Source organism: Psammomys obesus, unplaced genomic scaffold (genome assembly GCF_907164565.1).
Source record: "Psammomys obesus unplaced genomic scaffold, mPsaObe1.curated_primary_1811, whole genome shotgun sequence".
NCBI classification, from domain to species: Eukaryota; Metazoa; Chordata; class Mammalia; order Rodentia; family Muridae; genus Psammomys; species Psammomys obesus.
The window spans coordinates 59,459,811-59,478,679 of record NW_026585504.1 but is presented as its reverse complement, the minus strand read 5'-3'; the positions used below and the strand labels follow the sequence as shown (position 1 = coordinate 59,478,679).

Genomic DNA, 18,869 nt, shown 5'->3' with positions numbered 1-18,869 from the left:
TCTTCACAGTAGAGACTCTGTGTCCACCTTTGACCTCACTGTGCTTGCAGATGGCCTGAGGTCATTGACCGACAGCCCCCATATCCCACTCGGGCCTGGGCGGGACTGTGACCTGCTTGCCTGGAGGGTACCTTACACTGTTCACCACTGCTCAAGCAGTGGAGAGCTCCAGCACCTGGCGTAGGGGCCCCAGCTTCAGAAGAGCGGCCTCCAGAGAAATGGCTGCCAAGGCCCATGGGCAGCAGGGCTCTCGGCCCACCATCCCCTCACAGAGCTGTGGAAAGTCACCAGGGAAGGACAGTGCAGCCTACTCTCCACCTGGTAAGCTGGGGTCTGTGTGGCAGGGAGGAAGCGGGGTGTGGCAGAAGTAAGTGGGTAGGTATCCTAACCAAGTCTCTCCAGCACAGCTGCTCCCAGCTGCTGGGGGTCCCTTCGCAGAAACCCTGAAAGTCCATGTAGGCATGCTTCCTCCAAGCAAGTGCACACTTGAGGTTTTTTTCTTCTTGTACATGTGTGGATTCATGCCTGGTGTGTGTGTATAGACAAGAAGGGTTACCCTCAAGTACCATCTGACTTTTTTTTTGAGAGAGAGTCACTTGGCTTGGAGCTCACTGTGTTAGCTACACTGGCTGGCCAGAGAACCCCAGAGATTATCTGTCTCTGCCTCCCTGGAGCTGGGTGTATCTCCAAATCTGGCTTTGTGTGTGGGGAGAGTATAGGAGATCTGATTCCAGTCTTCACGCATGCATACCAAGAACTTTACTCACCGGCTGACCACCCCAGCCCACCTCATTCTTTCTGGACTATAGGCAGGGAGAAAGTGAGCGCCAGTGTATTGTTTACTCGTGGAGTGAGCCTGATCCAAAGGTAGCCTGACCAGCTCACAGTGGAAAGCTTACCTATGGAGCTAAGGGTAATAAGGATAGCATTGCCAGGAGCAAGACTCTGAGTCCTTGTAATCATGGTGAAAAAGGAAACAAGGTCAGTTGTCTGATAGCGCCTCTCAGAAAGAAGAGAGTGTGCTACGTGTGTTTCCTTCCCTGAAGCTTTGTTTAACAGGTACTGGGTGTCTGAAGGCTGGAGTCATTTAAATTCAGCAGTAGACTAAGTCTGATTCACAGGACATTTTTTAAGTAAATAAATATTAATTGATTGATTGGTTGTGTGTGTGTGTGTGTGTGTGTGTGTGTGTGTGTGTACACGCATGTGCATGCCTGTGGAGTTCAGGGGCTGACTCGAGTCGGCAAGTATGGCAGCTTACCTCTGCTCCCTGCCTTCCACATGGGTCTCACATGGGTCTTCCACAAGCAAGCACTGTTAATTGCACATACAAATTTTGCACCAGGGAGTACCACGGGCTACACAGTGGGTTCGAGGCCAGCTTGAGATACGTGAAACCTTGTCTGAAAAAGTTTGCTTCAGTACAGGAATAGAAAGAGGTAACCTTATGCTATGGCAGGGCAGCAGTCAAGGTGCAAGGGGTTAGGGCAATACCCACTGGTTCCCAGTGTCTCCCAAGCCGCACCTTACAGTTCTGAGTGGTACACCATACTAGCTCACAATAAGGACTCTCAACCTTCAGTTCCAAGACCTCACGGTCTCTGTAAATAGACCATTTAGTGCAGACACTGTGTCTGTGTTGTCTATGCTGTGTCAGCCATGTTCTAGTGCTCCTGGGTACACAGGAGAACTGAGTAGCCAAGAGCCCTCACTGACAGAATCTTTGCATATGTGTTCATGCACGCATGTATGTGTGGATGAATGGGTACACGTATGTGCCAGAGGTCAATCTTGAGTATTGTCCCACAGGATGCCATCTACCTTGGTTTTGGAGGCAAGGTCTCTCACTGGCCGAGAGCTCACCATGCAAGCTGGCCAGTGGTCCCCATGCTTATAAAGCAAGCGCTTTCTCCTCAACTGGGCCATCTCCTCAACTTCCCTACAAAGGTTTTCAAAATCAAGCACTGTATGTAGGCTGTATGCCAGGGCCACCATAGTGCTCTCGACACTAGTTCTTGTCTGCCCAAGGCAGGGGCCAGCCCTGGCACTTTGCCTAGTCCTTGGAAAACTGTGTGGCACCTTGGGACATTATATCCTGAATGGATAGAGCACCTTTAAGTATGGCCACAGGAACTCTGAGATGTGCTGCTGGGCCATGTTCAGACAGTGATCCTTGGAAGAGGCTACAGAAGGTCTAGGCCCAGGAGCAGAGAGAATAGAGAGCTGGGGCAGGGAGAGGCATTGTGCAACAATGAAGGAAGCCCCTAGCCAAGAGAACCTTTAAGAACTCTGAGCTACGGGGAACATGAGAACCCTGGGCTGCTGGGAGCACAGGGAAACCACTGAGAGCTTCCTCATCCCACTGTACCTTTAAGGGAAAAAAAAAATCCGTTTCCTGTATGTGTGCACAAGCTTGCACAGTACACATATGGAGGTCAGAGGACAACTTTTAGAAGTTGGTTCTCTCGGTTCACATTGTGGGCCTCAGGGACTGAACTCAGGTTTAATGGGAAGTGCATTTACTCTCTGAGCCATCTTTTTTTTTTTTTTTTTTTGCTGTTGTTGGTTTTTTGTTTTGTTTTGTTTTGTTTTTTGAGACAGGGTTTCTCTGTGTTTCCCTGGCTGTCCTGGAACTCATTCTGTAGACCAGGCTGGCCTCGAACTCAGAGATCTGCCTGTCTCTGCCTCCTGGGATTAAAAGCTTGTACCACCACCACCTGGCTCTCCTGAACCATCTTGATGGTTCTCCCAGGATACTTTTAACGGGTGACTTAAGGCCATTTCTGAGGCCCAACCTCCTTATTTATGGTCTGTCCAAATCCTATCTCCCTGATCCCCTGGGCCTTCCTGGAGATTAGGATTCTCAGAATTCCTGAAAGTAACTTCAACTGAGGTATGGATTCCTGAAGGGAGGAGCTATGTCCTGATGATTGCTGCGAGTTCAAGTCTGGGCTATTTAGGCAGGCACCATTTCCAAAACAAAACAAAACTACGGGAGATGGCATAATTGGTAAAGCATTGCCACACAAGCTTGAAGATCTAAGTTCCAGCTGCCAGCACCTATGTAACAAGCCAGCACAGCATGCTTGTAATCCCAGTGCCCAGGGCTCGCCAGCCAGCCTCACCTAGCCAAACAAGTGAGCTCCAGTTCTGCAAGGGACACTGTCTCAAAAAATGAAGCAGAGAAGCAGTTAAGGAAAAGACCTGACATTGACCTGTGGCCCTCACACACATGCATGCTCACTGCATGTGTCCCCCACAACACATGCACACATACAAACACCTCAACAGGTCCCTCACTCCCCCACACAAACTGCAAAGCTCCTTATCAGAAGTTGATGGGGTATTTTTCCTTCTGGCCTCTGGGAATAGTCTAGAAAGAGTCTCATGGCTGGTGAGTCAGGAAAGCTACACTCCCACTTCCCATAAGCTGGGTTGAAGGCAATGCCAGCAGGGTCATCAACAGCAGGTAGGTAAGACCACAGCATAAAGTCTGAAATGCCATCTTTAGGCTGTGCCTAGTGTGTGGCTATGCAACAAAGACGGGGGCCCTGGGGTGGGGGACAGCATTAGGCAGTGTCCCAGGGCAGGGGACACCTTTTTCAGGGCAGAGTGGCATCTTGGAACTCTCACCAAGAGGTCTAGCTTAGCCAGTAATTCCCAGGGAGCCATGGTGGACCACCACAAAACCAATAGGTCTTGAAACCTGCAGACTTCTGAGGGCAGGTCAAAAGTCATCTCTAAGGGGGGAGAGAGGGTGCAGACGTGATCCGTCACCCCCATATTCAATTCTGGTCACAAGCCTGTGCACACTTGCTAGAGACAGGAGAGGCCTGCTTTCCACTTTCACTGCAGAAGAGGGAAGAAACCTACTCCCACTGGTCACCTTGGGCTCCGCCCACCTCTGCAACCCTAGTCTGCTGCCTAACTTACTACTTTGACCTTGACTTTGGAGTATTCTTCAAATTTGAAGTGTGGAAGGCGTGCAGAGGTCATCATGTCTTCCCACTCCCTGCTCCTCCTTGTCGGGGTGGTCGGTTCTGCCCACTGCCTGTGGGCAGACCAGGAAATGACAAGACAGCTTTGAGACTCCCTAGGGGAACAGAGGGGGATGGTGGCCGGTGGCTTCCTCCACATGTAGTGCAGGGTGGGGACCGCGGTTGAGGCTAGGAGGGCTGGCACGGCTGGATAAAAGGCAGAGAACTGGAGGTGGCCACTACCCGGCCAGGTCCGGCCCCATGGGCGGGCGGGGCGCTAGAAGAGGAGGAGCCTGGGGCCAAGCCACCGCCTCCCGCCCGCGACCTGCAGCTGCTGAGGCTCTCCAAGCGGCTGGCCGCCAAGGTAAGTGACCCTCTCCACGCTCGCGTGCCTTAGGCTGTGCACTGTCCCGGGGACCCCAGTCGCGCGCCGGCTCCGACGCACCCTGAGTGATTGCTACAGGTCAGGAAACCTCGTCCCCTAGGACCAAGCCAAGTGAGCCCGGTGGCAGAAGATCCCAGCGGGGTGGCCACAGGGGGAAAATAGGCGTCCAGAGCCCGTATTGCATTTGTCAGCCACCTTCCTTCCGGGCAGCCCTGAACTACCACGGGTCCCACGTGCTTTTCGTTTTTGCTCAGCGGGTTTCAGGGGAGGAAGTACCTAGTACCCAGTGGGCAGGTCTGCCCAGTGCCCGCCTCTGCCCGCGGAGCTGTAGCCTGGAAAGTACTTCCTCCTGCCTACTGAAGTCTGGGAGCAGGCTGCTGGCAGGAGCTTAGCGGTAACTTTGGTCACTCTAGCTAGATAAATGGAGGTTGTGTCTTAGGCTGCTTGGGTCAAGAGACAGCTTGTGCTGGTGGGGCTATGGGGTGAACGGAGGGAGGCACAGGGCACCAAGAAGTCTAACAGGTGTGCAGAGCCACCTCTAAAACAGCTTCCAGAAGTAGGGGTTCCTGAAGCGCCCTAGGGAGCTGTCTGCCCGGCAGGGTGCCGCTATCTAATTAGCAGCCAACATTTCTCAGGCACATATATGTGTGTCTGGCTGCTTGCAGGGGCTTTGGACACAAGTCCAGCTAATCCTGGCAGCCAGGGGACCCCATCCTTCACCCCTTTTATTCAGGGGAATGCCGAGACTTCCAGATCCCTGGTGTTTTACAAGGACACACAGGTTGTGAGTCATGGAAGTTGCAGACTTTCCCGGCAAAGGGGCCTTCTGGAAGGTGAGGCAGGCCAGATCCCAGAATGTCTGGGCAGCCCGATGAATGCAGTGCTGGGCGGGTACAATACCCACAAGATGGAAGGGCCTGCCCCTCTCGGGTCACTGCAGGGGCTGGTTGTGTGTAGACTGTGTCCATGCGGAGGCCAGGAGTGGATGCTGGGTGTCTTCCTTTATTGGTTTACACATTTTAAAAGATGGGACCACTCACTGGACCCGGAGCTCACCAACCAACTGGCTCATCTGTCTGGCCGGCAAACCCCGGGAATCCTCTCTCCGCCTCCCCAGAGCTGCCATTAAGAGTGCACTGGCTTTTCACCTGAGTTCTAGGCATCCAAACTCAGTTTCTGTGCTTGCATAGAAAACACTTCACTGCCTGAACCATCTCCCCAGACCCTGCAAGAGCTGTTAAAAACACAGATGCTCCAGTCCCCCTGGGCAGCCAGCTGAATCAGTGAGAAGCACGTGGAGGACCCAGCTGTCTGTCATCTGTCTGTCTGTCTGTTTATCTTACTCATCTCCATCATCAGTGGCCTGCAAAGTGGTTGGCAGGAAGCAAATGCTTCACCAGTGTCAGATGGATGGAGAGATGGAATGGGACAGGCAACGTCACTGGGGGAAGTGGTGGAGATGGGAAGGCTTTCCGAGGGAGGCCTTGGAATGGGATTGGCATGGGAGGCTACTGCCCTAGAGCCAGCTGGGAGCTCAGGCCGGCCCTGCTGGTCACCTAGAGTTTGAGCAGACTGCCCCAAGCTTGCTGAGGTCCCCTAGGCCTGATCAGGTTAAGCTTGTATCTCTCTAGCCTGAAGACGTTAGACAGGTGGATTCCTGGCCTGGCCTTGTCTCATGGTTCTTCCTTCCTTGGCCTTATCGGAGACAGTACTGGGCAGGGCTTCAGGGTGTTAAAAAGTGCAAGTTCTTGATCGAAGTCCAAAGTCACACACCTTCCCAGTGGGTGGGATGAGGCAGGTGACTGTGGGACAGACAGCCTGGTTTGTAAGCACTGAGTCTGAGTCTCAGCCAACCCTGGAGTCCTCTGGCTCTCTGAACTTGGTTCTTCAGTTAGTGAGCCTTGCCCAGGCCTTTCGGTGCCATATCCCCATAAAGCAGAGGGCGTGCTGCCCACAGGCATTAACTGTATAGAACTTGTTAAAGTATCAGGTCCTTCACTCTGCTCCTGAGGGTTTGAATAGTAATGATTTCTGTTTCTGCTGTGGTGTGTGTGTATATGTGTGTGCAGGTGTGCATGTGTGTGCTCACCTGAGCATGAAGACCAGAGGTAAACCTCGGCTGTCATTTCTCAGAAGCTATTCCTCTTGCGTCTCAAGACTGGCTCTCTCACTGCTATGGGACTTGATGGTTCAGCTTGGCTGGCTGGCTCATGAGCCCCAGGGATCTGCCTGATTCGTCTGCTGTCCCCAGCTCATGTGCACCACCAGGCTCGGCTTCTTTATATCCGTTCTGAGGATTAAGCTTAGGTCCTCACATTTACAAGGCAAGTAGTTATTTCCCTGTGTCAGATTTGAGCATCAATCTGATTGGACCTTCCAGGCTCATGCTTTCTGGTTCCTAGAGAAGACCACTGAGGCCCACAGTGGACTCTGAGTTCCCCATCTCTGTGACAGGGCTGGCCCCAGCAAGAACCCTTGCTGAGAGTCTGGGCACCTGCCTCCAACCCAGTCTGTGCTTCCTGCTGTCTGCAAACTGAAACCTTAATAGGCTGGGGCAGAGGTGGAAGGCCTTCTGGGACTTGGGTCCTCTGCCTTCCAACTGAAACTGGATCTGCCTCTTGCTGCCTTCCCTACCCTTCCAGAGTGCTGAGGACTTGCTGGGTTGGGCAGGCAGGAGCTGAGGAACCTTAAATACTCCATGAAATTCCTCTCTAGTACCTGGACCAGGAATGGGCTGCTGGATTTAAAAGGAGGAAGCTTGTCTGTTTAGAACCTACACTGGCTCCTTTCCTCCTTTATGAAGGAATGGGTGTATGCCTCCATTTCCTAGTCTGTGAAGGCATGTGCATGCCACCGTAGACATGTGGAAGTCAGAGGACAACTTGAGGGACCTTGAGGGTCTCCCTTCTGTCTTTACATGGCCATCAGGTCATTGGGCTTGTGCAGAAATCGTTTTACCCTCTGAGCTGTCTTAGAAGCCCAGTGCCTATTCCCTACTCCTGCCCCACCCATGAAATCCCATTCTAATCTGTGGGGTTGGGAAGGTTACGGGGGGACAGGCTCCTCAAGTGTTATGTACCTATCCAGTCAGGAAGTCACCTCTTCTGGTTGGCCTACCGAAACTGGGCCTACTCTCTGTCCCACTCAACATCTCACAGTGTACTTCAGCTCATCACTCTTCCCATCCTTGGCCTGCCACGTGCTGATGACATCCTGCCTGAAATGACAGTCCTCATTCCTGAGTGGTTAGCTTCCCACACACCCGAGCCTGGACCAAGCAATGGTGTTTTCCTCCCAGCCATGCACCTTTTCGAAGCACTGGTTAGGCCTCCAACCTCTTCTTACAACCCCAAACCTGAGACTCCTTACCACTCACTCTATGCTTGTCCAAATCCTGTTTCACTGATTATTCATTCGGCTAACATCTACAAAGCGCTAACTTGGTGCCGGGCACTCAGACCAGCAGAGTTGAGACTACTCTGTATTTCTGAATACAGGTAAGGAAAAGGCCTCTCTTCCATGTACCTGGCTCTCCGGGGGCACTGTTTTGGGTAGACTTCTGTCCAGTTGACTCTGCAGTGTAAGAGCCCTGTACCAGGAGCATTAACTGTCCCAAACAATACATCCTTGTCTGTCACTTCAGTTACCTACAGGAGCAATGGTGAATGTCACTGTAGTCAGGAGCCCGTTTGTCAGGTGTCTGCTCCATGCCAGCAGCCCAGTGTGTAGACATTATTTCCGTGCTGGGAACTAAACACAGGGCTAGAGCCTGCTGGGCAAGTCCCCTTGGGCTGAGCTGCTCCCCAGCTCCAGTTGCTTGTTTCTGAGCCTCCTCAGCTTTCAGTTTAGGAGATTAATCTGGACAAACGAGAAGACAGCCCCAAGAGTATCACACTAGCCCATGGCACCGACAGAGGACTATGAGGGTCAGTGAAGGGTGGAGCGGGCAGTCCCCGGTCGTGTGAAGACAGCAAGGCCCTTCTGGGGCTGGAGAGCAGGCTCTGGACAGTGGCCCCCCTTCCCGTACTGTAGGCACCTGATATCTGTGGGGTGGCCCTCTGGCTGTGGGGTAGTAGGTCTGTCATTCTTCCTGATAGGCTTACAGAGGTGGCAGGACCACAGCAGTGAAGCCGAGCAAACATGTTCTAGGTGGCTGTGATCCAGGTCCTCCTGGCGGAGTTGACCTGGACAGTGTGGGATGTGACAGGGAGCCTGGGCTAGGTTATTTGGGTGACCAGGCATGCCTGTGCAAGCATACTGGAAGGAGTGGTTGTGCCCCCAAAAGACTGAGCCACTGTAAAAGATGACTTCAGCCCCTATGGCTGGTGCTTAGAGAGATGGCCTCAGACTGGCCAGAGCTGGAAGGGAAGGAAAGCAGTATGAGCCTAGTTAAGGATCTTGATTGGGCTGGGGTGGCATTCTGAAAAGGCTTGCTCCTGGGGATCCAGGCTCTATGGCTGGAGGTGGAGACCATAATGCACCTCTGTTTTCAGGGTCTCCACGAGAAAAACTTCAGGGAAGCAGGTGGAATCCTAAGGAACTGGGAGAGTGTTAGCTCCTTTCCGCCCCACCCAGCAGGTGTTTTTTCCTGGGGAAGCGTTCTTTCCTCTTAGAGCAGCTACTGTAAGGGGACTTGAGGACCACCCAGAAACCTTAACTGGGACACAGTATGCTAAAGGCCCTGTACTGAGTCAGGAATTCTGTCCCAAACCCTGCTACCCATCTCTCTGGGTGATTCTGGGCTCACTGGCAATGGAGAGCTGCCCTTGAGCCCCACTGACTCTGAGTTCTTCCAACATCAAGAGAGCATAGCTCAGAGCGAGGGCTGTGGGGGACAGGCAATGTCTGTCCTCAGCTGATGCTGTCCAGGGATCATGTGGTGCCTCCAGCAAGAGAGCAGACCCAGACAATAGGCAGACACGTACAGACAATAGCACCTGAGGAACTTGTGTCTTTTAAGGGCTTCCATGGTCACTGACCTACTTAATGGTCAAAACATAGAGGGTGAGTTTGAAGCCAGCGTGGCCTGCAAAGCAAGTCCAGGACAGCTGAGGCAACACAGAGAAACCCTGTCTAAAAAAAAAAAAAAAAAAAAAAAAAAAACATAGAACACTGGGAATGTAGCTTAGCATGTATGAAGTCCTTGGCTCCAACCAAAGACCCACATAAACTGCACGTGGTAGAATACCCCTGTAATCCTAGCACTTGGGAGGCAGAGCCGGATGATGATCACGGGTTCAAGGTCACCCTTTGCAATATGCAAGTCTAATGCCAACCTGGTCCACATGAGACCCTCAAGAGTAGGAAGGAAGCCTGCCCAAGGTAGTCATGCTGTTAGCATGTGGTTGGACCCGAGTTCATATTCAGGAAAGCTGTCTCAGAACAGCTTCCAACTGCTAACCCAGCTTTGCTTGTTAATTCAGAGGGGGTAAATATTGTCTAGGACTACAGGAGCTGCTAGGTGCCCTAAGTATCCAATGGCAAGGGATTGGATCTCCAAGGAAGGGGCATTTTGGTGGGTCAGGAGCATGTTAAAACTCAGATGGAAGTAACAGGCCAAATGTGGGGGTCATGGGTCAGGGCATGGAAGGAAGAGAATGTAGAACCAGTCTCTGTATTGGCCTGTGCTGGATTCCATGAGATTTCCAAGTCTGGCCCTGCTCTGGTTGGTCCTTATAAAACCACAGATGGGGACGTGTGTTTGTCGACAGACTTCACTAACCCACAAGACTGCTAGCTCTGACAGGTTGGGGCAGTCAGCAATGCCCGTGCACAAGCCCAGAGAGCATGGTTCCCTTCGACAACGCCCAAGTTTTGTGAATGCTGGGCTGCTCACAGCCCTGGAACTCAGACATAAGACGCCAGCAACAGGCGGGTGTGTGCCTTTGTCTACCATTTGCCATGACATGGTCTCCAATCTATGCAGCTGTCTACATCATCCTTCTGCTGTGGACACTGCCTGGCAGGCAGCGACAGAAAAGCCTCCTCTATTGGCACAAAATGCTGAGAGAATTAACACGAGGCCAGTGACAGCCATGGTGATTGCAATGAATTACCCTCTGAGAAATTGATCAGTTGCTACTTTCTGTAACCATTACATTTGCTTCGAACCTTGAAGGGTCTGTGTCTCTGCCCGCCCTCTCCTTTATGTTGGATGACATTTATTCATTTTATGCATCCTGAATTCGGCTTGCCATCCTGCCTCAATTCCTGTACCAAAGGCACCGGAGTCTGAGCCACTAATTACTACAGTGAGGTTTCCTCCCCAAACAGGAAGTCTCCTGCAGAATTGCTCTCTCAGGGCACTCTCTAACCAAGCATCCGTCACCTCTCCCGGGCCAGTCCCTCTGGCCAGCTGAAGGCGGGCAAGCTTAGAGGGGAGGCGTCCCAGTTACCCACGCCCTAGATGGCCCGTGGCCGCCCCACTTCTGAGAAACCACAATCAGGCTGCTGAATGTGGACCCTTTAGTCGGAAGAGGTGGCTTGCCGTGGGGTTGTCTAGGGGCTCTGAAACTTCAGAGCTCAGCTGAAGGCTAGATGTCACAGTCACCTGTTGCCGGTAAGTCTGATCAGGGCTCCAAGGTAGCCACTCTTTCCCTAACTAGTACCTCGTTCACTAACTAGTATCTTTCACTAACTAGTACACCATCCTCTGGTCCACCTGAGAGTGCTGCTCTGGTCTGAAGATTTACCAGAGTCCAGAGAGAGCAGTGGTCCTGAGGGTTGCCTTAGGTGACAGCACAGAGCACAGCAGAATGAAGTGTTAAAAAAATAACGTGGGAGATTGTCTGCTCTGTACATCTCAGGACCCCCCAGTTTCTCAGCGAGGGCCTTCAGGCAGTGAATACAGGAGCCTGTTCAGAGCGAAGGGCTCCGGTTTCCAGCAGAGGCTTTGTGGGGTTTAATGTGTGTTGCTTTAAAAAAAAAAAAAAAAAAGTGAGTGTTCATGATGTGTTTCTGAGGAATGTGGGCCTGTTGGGAATTATAAATTTTACACAGAACTGCTGGCTATGAGTAATCGAACTGGATTTTTCTAGAAGGATTTGAAAAGCTAGATGTTTGTAAAAAGCCCTATCAATTATTCATTCACTTTTATTTTGCAAAGTGATGTGGGGAGAAAATTCTGTTTTCCATCAGATCAAACTTGCATGCAGGAGTGTGTGTGTGTGTGTGTGTGTGTGTGTGTATGATGTGTGTGAGTATTTGTGTATGTGTGTATATGTGTGTGTGTGTGTGTATGTGTGTGTGGCTTGACTTACGTGCATGAGCTTTGTTTTCTCTTCAGCAGGAACACAACTGCCTTCCTTTAAAAAAAAAAAAAAACAAATTTTTATGATGTCTAAAAAACAATTCCAGGTAGTATTACAAGAAATGCAATAGCAAAATGTTTGTAAGAGACCATCAGACAGGAGAAATGCCCACAGAGAAAACAGAAGTGTGCCCCTTAAAATGGGTTTGTCTGTCACTAGCTGTTTCGTTTGGAGCCGAGCCTCTATTAGGCCAGGCTGGTCTCAGCCTTGTCATGTAACCAAGAGTGATTTTCATCCCCCTGCCTATATCTCCAAAGTATGGGAATGGCAAGCATACAGCACCATGCCATTTGTATGGTTGTGGGGACTGAGCCCAGGGCTGAGCAAGGATAGAGGACAGCTCCACTTTACAGGGACAGTAAAAAGAGTCACTGGAAAATTGTTCCCAGCAGCTCAGAGAGAAGATAAAGGACACAGGAAAGAAACACACAAATCTAGGACCTGGTGCTGGCCGGATGACATCTGTAACACCCACATACAGAGCTACCGCCCTCACTACGGAAGGTCAGCTGGATGAAGAGACTACTAGATCAAGGCTTTGGGTCCGGGAGGAAGTCTACCGGTCTGAGCCTTAGTTTGTGCTGGGAAAGGCAGAAGTGATGACCCTCTTCTGTGGGTCATATCCCAGCATACACCCAAGGTCATGACTGCTGCACAGTGTAATCTGGCCTCCTCTGCTGTCTCTTCTCATCTGACCCTGGGGATTTGGCCTGTCTCAGGCCCTTCAGAGCACTGGGGTGTTCTGGCTGCCTCCCTCACTAGCCTTATGCCCCAAGGAAACCGTGGATTACTACTCAGGGAAGTAATGTGCAGAAACCGAGAGAAGGGGTTGTCCCTGGGAATCTCTTCGTTTTGCATAGCAAGGGTGTAATTTTCACTCAGGCTGTGTAGGCAATCTCCAGCTTAATGATGGCTTGATATAGGATCTTTCAACTTTGAGGAGGTACAAAAACAACAGCATTCAGTAGAAACCTTCAAATTTTGGATTTGGAGCCTTTCCCAGGCAGTTTAAAGTTACGGAATCATCAGTTTACAGTGGAATTCTGGGCTGCCACGCCACCAGAAATCAAGGAACACCCGTGTCGTCAGGTCCATAAAGTGAGCAAGCGTTGTGTGTGCTGTTTGTATGTGCCTGTATCTTCACACATATGAGATCACCCATGAACACATTCATGTGAAGGTCAGAGGTCTTTCTCAATCACCCTTCACCATATATATCAAGGCAGGGTCTATCACTTGAGCCAATTGCTTCCCAATCCTGCTGGTCTTACCCAGGATCCCCTGTGCCTGTCTCTGGGATTATGGGCAGCCTGCCACTCTTGTCTGTCATTTGTATAGGTTTTCATGCTTTCGTGGCTCACTCTTTACCCCTTAGCCATCTCCCCAGCCCAGAAAGACTTTATAGACATTATTACTCCCTCCACCTGCCTGAGGAGTGTGAAAAATTCAAACCAAAGTGTGTTAGGTTTAACATTGCCATCAATATGTGGGAAGGGATGATGGGAGATTATGGAGCTTCCTGACACTATAAGGGAAGGTACACTTGTTCCATCCCTGTTGCAGAGAGCCTAGGGGATCAGAGGACAAAATCATCGATTTTGTTTTAAAAAGAAACTTTGAGACTTCTCTTCTCCTTCTTTTAACAAATGCATGCGTAAATCTGGCATGGTGGCAAACGCCTGTAATCCCAGTGCTCAGGGAGGCAGAGGCAGGTGAATCTCTTGAGTTCGAGGCCAACCTGGTCTACAAAGTCCAGGACAGCCAAGGCTACACAGAGAATCCCTGTCTCAGGAAAATAATGCATGCAAATTCGTTTATATGTGTGTGTGTGTGTGTGTGTGTGTGTGAGAGAGAGAGAGAGAGAGAGAGAGAGAGAGGGCTCACATAAAGCGGTGAGGGGCTTTATTTTGGTTTTGGTGGGCTTTGTTTTTTGAGACAGTATGTAGCCCTGGTTAGCAGAGAACACACTGTATAGACCAGACTGCCTTAACTCACCGTGATTCGCCTGCCTCAGTCTCCTAAGTGCTGGGATTAAAGGTGTGTGTCACCATGCTGGGCCAAGAGAGGAAGACCACCCTGAACGTGGGTGGCACTTTCTGGTGGGAGCCCAGATAAAAGAACACTGGAGAAGGAGACCCTTGTTATTTGTCTCCTGCCCTCAGTTTTGCTGGCAAAGTTTGTTTATCTTGCTGCTTCAGAATCCCCCACTGAAGCTAGAACCACCTTCCTTGGGTTTCCATCATAGAGTAAAGCCCAGAGGCTCTCCAGTATTCTAGACCTTTAGGGACGGTTTGGGACTGCTGAGATGCACAGCTAGGGTGGACTCAGCAACTCCCAGATTCCTGGCCTCCCTAGCACAAGGCAGCCACTGTTTGATCACCTGGACCATGTTGTCCTGTAAGTCAATCCAAAATTTAACCGATTCATCTCTTGTGAGGAGCAAGTAGTTTAGTGACTGTGTATTTGTGGAAAAATAAGAAAAATAATGATGTTGGCTGGTGACTTCCAGACTCTCTGTGTAAAGTGACAAAAAAGAATGAACCTAGTGATAAAATTAACCAGCTCCAGATGCACATAAACAGGCTAAGGTTTTCTAGGTGTGTCCTGGAAGAAATCTCTCCAGCAGCCATAAATTTCAAGTTGCTGAAAACCAAACCCAAGCCCTCATAAGGTTGGCTAACTTACACTAAAAATTGAATCTCGGCCCTGACAGGTATAATCAGTTAAACTGAGGACACTGATTAAAGAATTGGATGCAATTGTCTCTGAGGCTTACTGACTGTTAACTAACCTAAGCCTAGTCCTGGAAGTTTCTAGCCTTCATACAGTCTAGGCCTAGAATGTTTTCAGCCTCTGAGACTTATGCTGAATAAGCTCACTCTTGTTTTTTTCTGAACTCTGGCTGGTTGGTTCAACTCAGCTGTTTGTCTCAAACTCGTCTCTAAGCTGACTGATTCAATCTGGCTTCTCTCAGCTTCTGACTTTTTCTTCTGCTTGGCCCCAAACTAAGTCTAGAAATCTGTTCTAATGTTCTGGCTCCTTTTCATTCTCTGGCTCAACTGTCTTCACCTGTGTCTAGCTTGCTCTTTCTACAACCTGTCTCTTTAAGACTCTGCCAGTAAAACTGCCTCGTCTCCTCTCTCTGCTCAAGGTGTATCCTATTCCATCAAATCTTCCATTTGTCATTTTACCTCTCAATTAGATGTCACTTTCAAACATGCATACTTGTAAAGGTAGCTTTTATTTGCCTGGTTCAGTTGTCCCTGAGGCTTACTGCCTCTATCTGCTAACCTAGATCTAGTCTTGGAAACTTCTACCCTCCACACCATCTAACATAGGTGTAGAATGTTTTCAGCCTCTGAGAATTAATACCTATAAGCTCGCTCTTTCTTGTTCTTACCTAGCTCTTGCTACCTGGTTCAATTCAGCAGCTCTGGCTCAAACTCTTCTTCCAGCTAACTTATTCAGTCTGGCTTTTCTCTTGGCCTCTGAATTACTCTGCTTGGCTTCAAACTAACTCCAGCAATCTTCTCTACTCTCCTGGATACTTCTTATTCTCTGGCTCATTCTGTCTTCACCTGAGTTCTTTCTCTGCAACCTGTCTCTCTATTACTGTTCCAGTTAAAAAACAAACAAACAAACAAACAAATGTTCTTCTCTTTCTCTGCATTGCCCCTTAAGCACCTTCCCTTTTCTCTCTCTTCTCGTGAGAGCTGGGAGTATCTTCTTTCTCTGATTCATCACTGTTTCTGCCACTCAATTAGACATCACTTTCAGACATGGGTGCTTCCTTCTACAAACTATTTTTACCTTCATTTTTTGGGATTAAAGATGTGTACCACCACGCCTGGATCTAAGCTTTTCTGAAACTTGCATTATGCCAGGCTGGCCTTGAATTCAGATCTGCTTGTCTCTGTCTCCTAGATTAAAGGTGTGTTTGTATTCTAGCTGGATTACATAGACCTAGGTCTTTGGATGTGATCTCTTGCCAGAGCAGCCATGTTCTGATTAACATTCCTCTACAGTGCTTCTTTCTACAAACTAACTTTACCTTCATTATTTGGGATTCAAGGTATGTACTAAGGGTGTGTTTGTATTCCAGCCAGAGGGATTAAAGGTGTGTGCTAAGGGTATGTCTGTATTCCAGCCAAAGTAGCCATGTTTCTGGATTAAAATCTCCCTACAATCCCCTTCCTTCCCCCCACCCCCTGCATTATTGCCCTCTTCATCCTTGTCTAGGAGAATTACTCCTGCAATGTCTGTAGAACAAGCAATGACTTCTTCTGTAGGAGGTGCTGGTCAAGACAGTAATGATGCCCCTTAGTTACCATGAATCATTGTCTCTAGATTTGTGGTGGGACCCAAGGCTAAGCAGACCCCTTGAGGTGAGAACAAAGCTGGTTCATAAAGAGGTGTGCTACACCAGGAGGGAACTTAATGAGTTCGCTAATTTTTGGAAGCAGGAGTCTGGGGAAATATGTGTGGGGATGGATTCTAAGGCTGTGGGATAATGGTGGAAGGGAAAAAAAAAAAACAGCCAGAGTTTATAGATATGAGCTAACTGAGTGGAGATTTTAGGTTTAAAATGGACCTTTCATATAGTCAAAGTGCTCACACCTTTAGCTCCAGCGCTCTGGAGGCAAAGGCAGCGATCTCCGAATTTCAGGCTAGATGGGACAACAGAAACTATCTAAAAAAAAAAGGTGAAGAGTTTATTTGACTTGTTGCCTGAAGTATTTATCAAAAAATGGCCTACTGAGAATGAGTTGGAGATGCCCGATTTCTTTTGGCTTGGTGTTGATGAGGGATTTGGGGACTTAGGGAAACTGGAATGCTAGAGTGGATCTGCTGCCTTAAACCTGATCCTCCACAGTGGAAGAGTCCAGAATACACGCCCTTCACTAATGTTGGAAGTTGCAAAATGGCGAGAGGGGCACCAACACATTTGAAGAGCTTTGTTGTTGTTCTTTCCCAGACTTAGTGTTGGAGATGCTGGACATTGGAAAATAATGACGTAAAGATAGCCTTAGAAGGATTACATAAATTAGTGCTACCGTCACGGACCTGAAAGATGCACGGTGGCAGTTCCCAGCACATTTCCCTTCAAATTTCCTGTTCGGCGTGTGTAGAAGACAGATGGATTGTGGAGATGGTGGCTGACTACCAAAAACTTAAGCAGTAACTCCAGTTGCTGCTGCTTTCCTTTTTGGAGCTGAGGGGAACCATATGTGGTTTCCTTTTGAGCAAATTAACACATCTTCTGGTTCCTTTTCCACCAGCACTTGTTCATAAGGCCCATCAAAAGCAATTTGCTTTCAGCCATCAGTATACCTTTACTGTTTGCTCTTGAGGTAGCGAGGGTATATTAACTCTTCAGGCCACTGGTGGCTTTGTACCTAGGCTGCTGAACCTGGGCTGCATAAAAAAGCCAGCTGAGGTGACTGCACGGTGAAGAGCACTAGCTCCTGACTTTGATTCCCAGCTCCAACATGACAGTTCGTAACAGTCTGTGACTCCAAGTCCAGAAGCCCAACACCCTCTGGCCCCCATACATGTAGCAGACATATATGCATATAGGCAAAACACTCATACATATAGAGTAAATAAATAAATATTTAAAAAAAATATTAAAAGCTAGCTGAGCATGAGCCAGCGAGTAAGTTGGAGTGTTAGCCAACATTCTGAGATCTTCCATGTTCTACTCTGAGTTCCAAGATCTTCTGTGTTTCTACCTTGACTTCCCTCAGCAGTGGGTGTGACCTTGAAGTATTACCCAGAGAAACACTTTCCTCCTCAGGTTGCTTTTAGTCAAGGTGTCTTTTTTTTCTTTGTTTATTTGGCTTTTGTTTATTCGTTTATTTTTTGAGGCAGGGCTTCTCTACGTAGCCCTGGCTGTCCTGGACCTCATTGTATAGACCAGGCTGGCCTGGAACTCAAAAGGGATCTGACTGCCTGTGCCTCCTGAGCTAAGATTAAAGGTGTGTGTCACTGCACCCAGCCAAGCCAACAAGCCTTATAGCAAGAGAAAGCAAACTGCAACAGCTCATGGGTTTTGTTAGTTGGACAGAAGAAGATTTGCAGACAAAAAAAGATTAATTAAGAAAACCAAACATGATCTCTGAGGGAGAGGAGGGGAAAGAAAAGAGTGGAGAGGGAGAGATTGAGATTAGATTTGGGCTGTTTCCTCATACTGGAATGCAGGGCACCATCTAGATTCTGGGAGAACAGCTAAGGCCGACAGCACACCCTGCCCTTGGCACAGAATTATTCAAACAAGTATTAATTGAGCACCTACTGCCTGCTCAGCACTGGGCTGAGGGAGACACACAGCTGAGTAAGAAGCAGCCTATACCTCATGCGGGGACAGAAAAGCGAGACAGTAGGTGATGTGGGCGGTAATGAGATCTGCAGAGCCCTGCAGCCCAGGTTCCCTCAGGTCCAGGAGGATACCAAGAGCCTCTCCTAGGCTGAGTTTCTTGAATCTCGTGAAAGAACCTGCTTTGACCCAGGGTAGGGGCTGGGGAATGGCTGTATGATCTGGTTTCCCCAGAACAACTGGTGATGGTGTAGAGACCAAGTTCAGTGTCCTTAGAAAGTGGCTTCAGGGGAGGGGGGATTCCCCCGAGGCTTCTGGAAAAGGAACTCACAACTAGACAGAGCAGGAGGAAGTGATGCCCTCAAGCTTGGGTCCCACAGGGAAGGCCTGGAGCTGTCTCTGTGTGTCTTGGCTACCTCTGCCTTTTCCGTACCCCCACGCTTCCCAGCCCAGGAACAAAGCTGTGCCAAACCTTTTTTTTCCTAATTTTGCAAATCCCTTCCCATGGCAAGGGGAGAGACAGCTACAGCCTTCAGGGTGCATGGGCTCCAGGCTTTGCAGCTCCTGGGAAACAATGGACCAGCTCACCTCCTATGCTGAGATGGCAGGCTCAGGTGCTGTTTCTCCCTGGCCTCCACCCTGGCTGGATTAAGCAGCCATCCAGGAGCTAGCTGTCCCCACGGGTCCCCTCCTGGAGCTCTCTGGGCACAGATAAACTGGCCCTCCCTGGTTCTCATGGTGCCTCACTGGGCTTTCAGTTGAAGTCTGTGAGGATTAATACAGCTCATGAACTTGATAAGCTCTAGAATCAGGTAGAAGACTCTGGACAGGCCTGTGAGCGACGGTATTATATTGGCCTGCCTTTGAGGGAGCTGGATTCT

General features: G+C 49.5%; 1 protein-coding gene across 2 annotated transcripts in view; it reads left to right on the top strand.

Annotated features, from left to right (window-relative positions):
* The first annotated feature begins 4,275 nt into the window (after positions 1-4,275).
* Positions 4,276-18,869, top strand: part of Steap3 (STEAP3 metalloreductase) — a 42,273-nt gene continuing 27,679 nt past the window's right edge. Inside the window, exon 1 of one of the 2 annotated variants that reach the window (XM_055601774.1) lies at positions 4,276-4,341. The gene's annotated coding sequence lies outside the window, so the exon portion shown is untranslated. Of the gene's footprint in view, positions 4,342-4,420; positions 4,441-18,869 lie in introns of those variants that run through there. The other variant, XM_055601782.1, reaches the window with a different exon arrangement.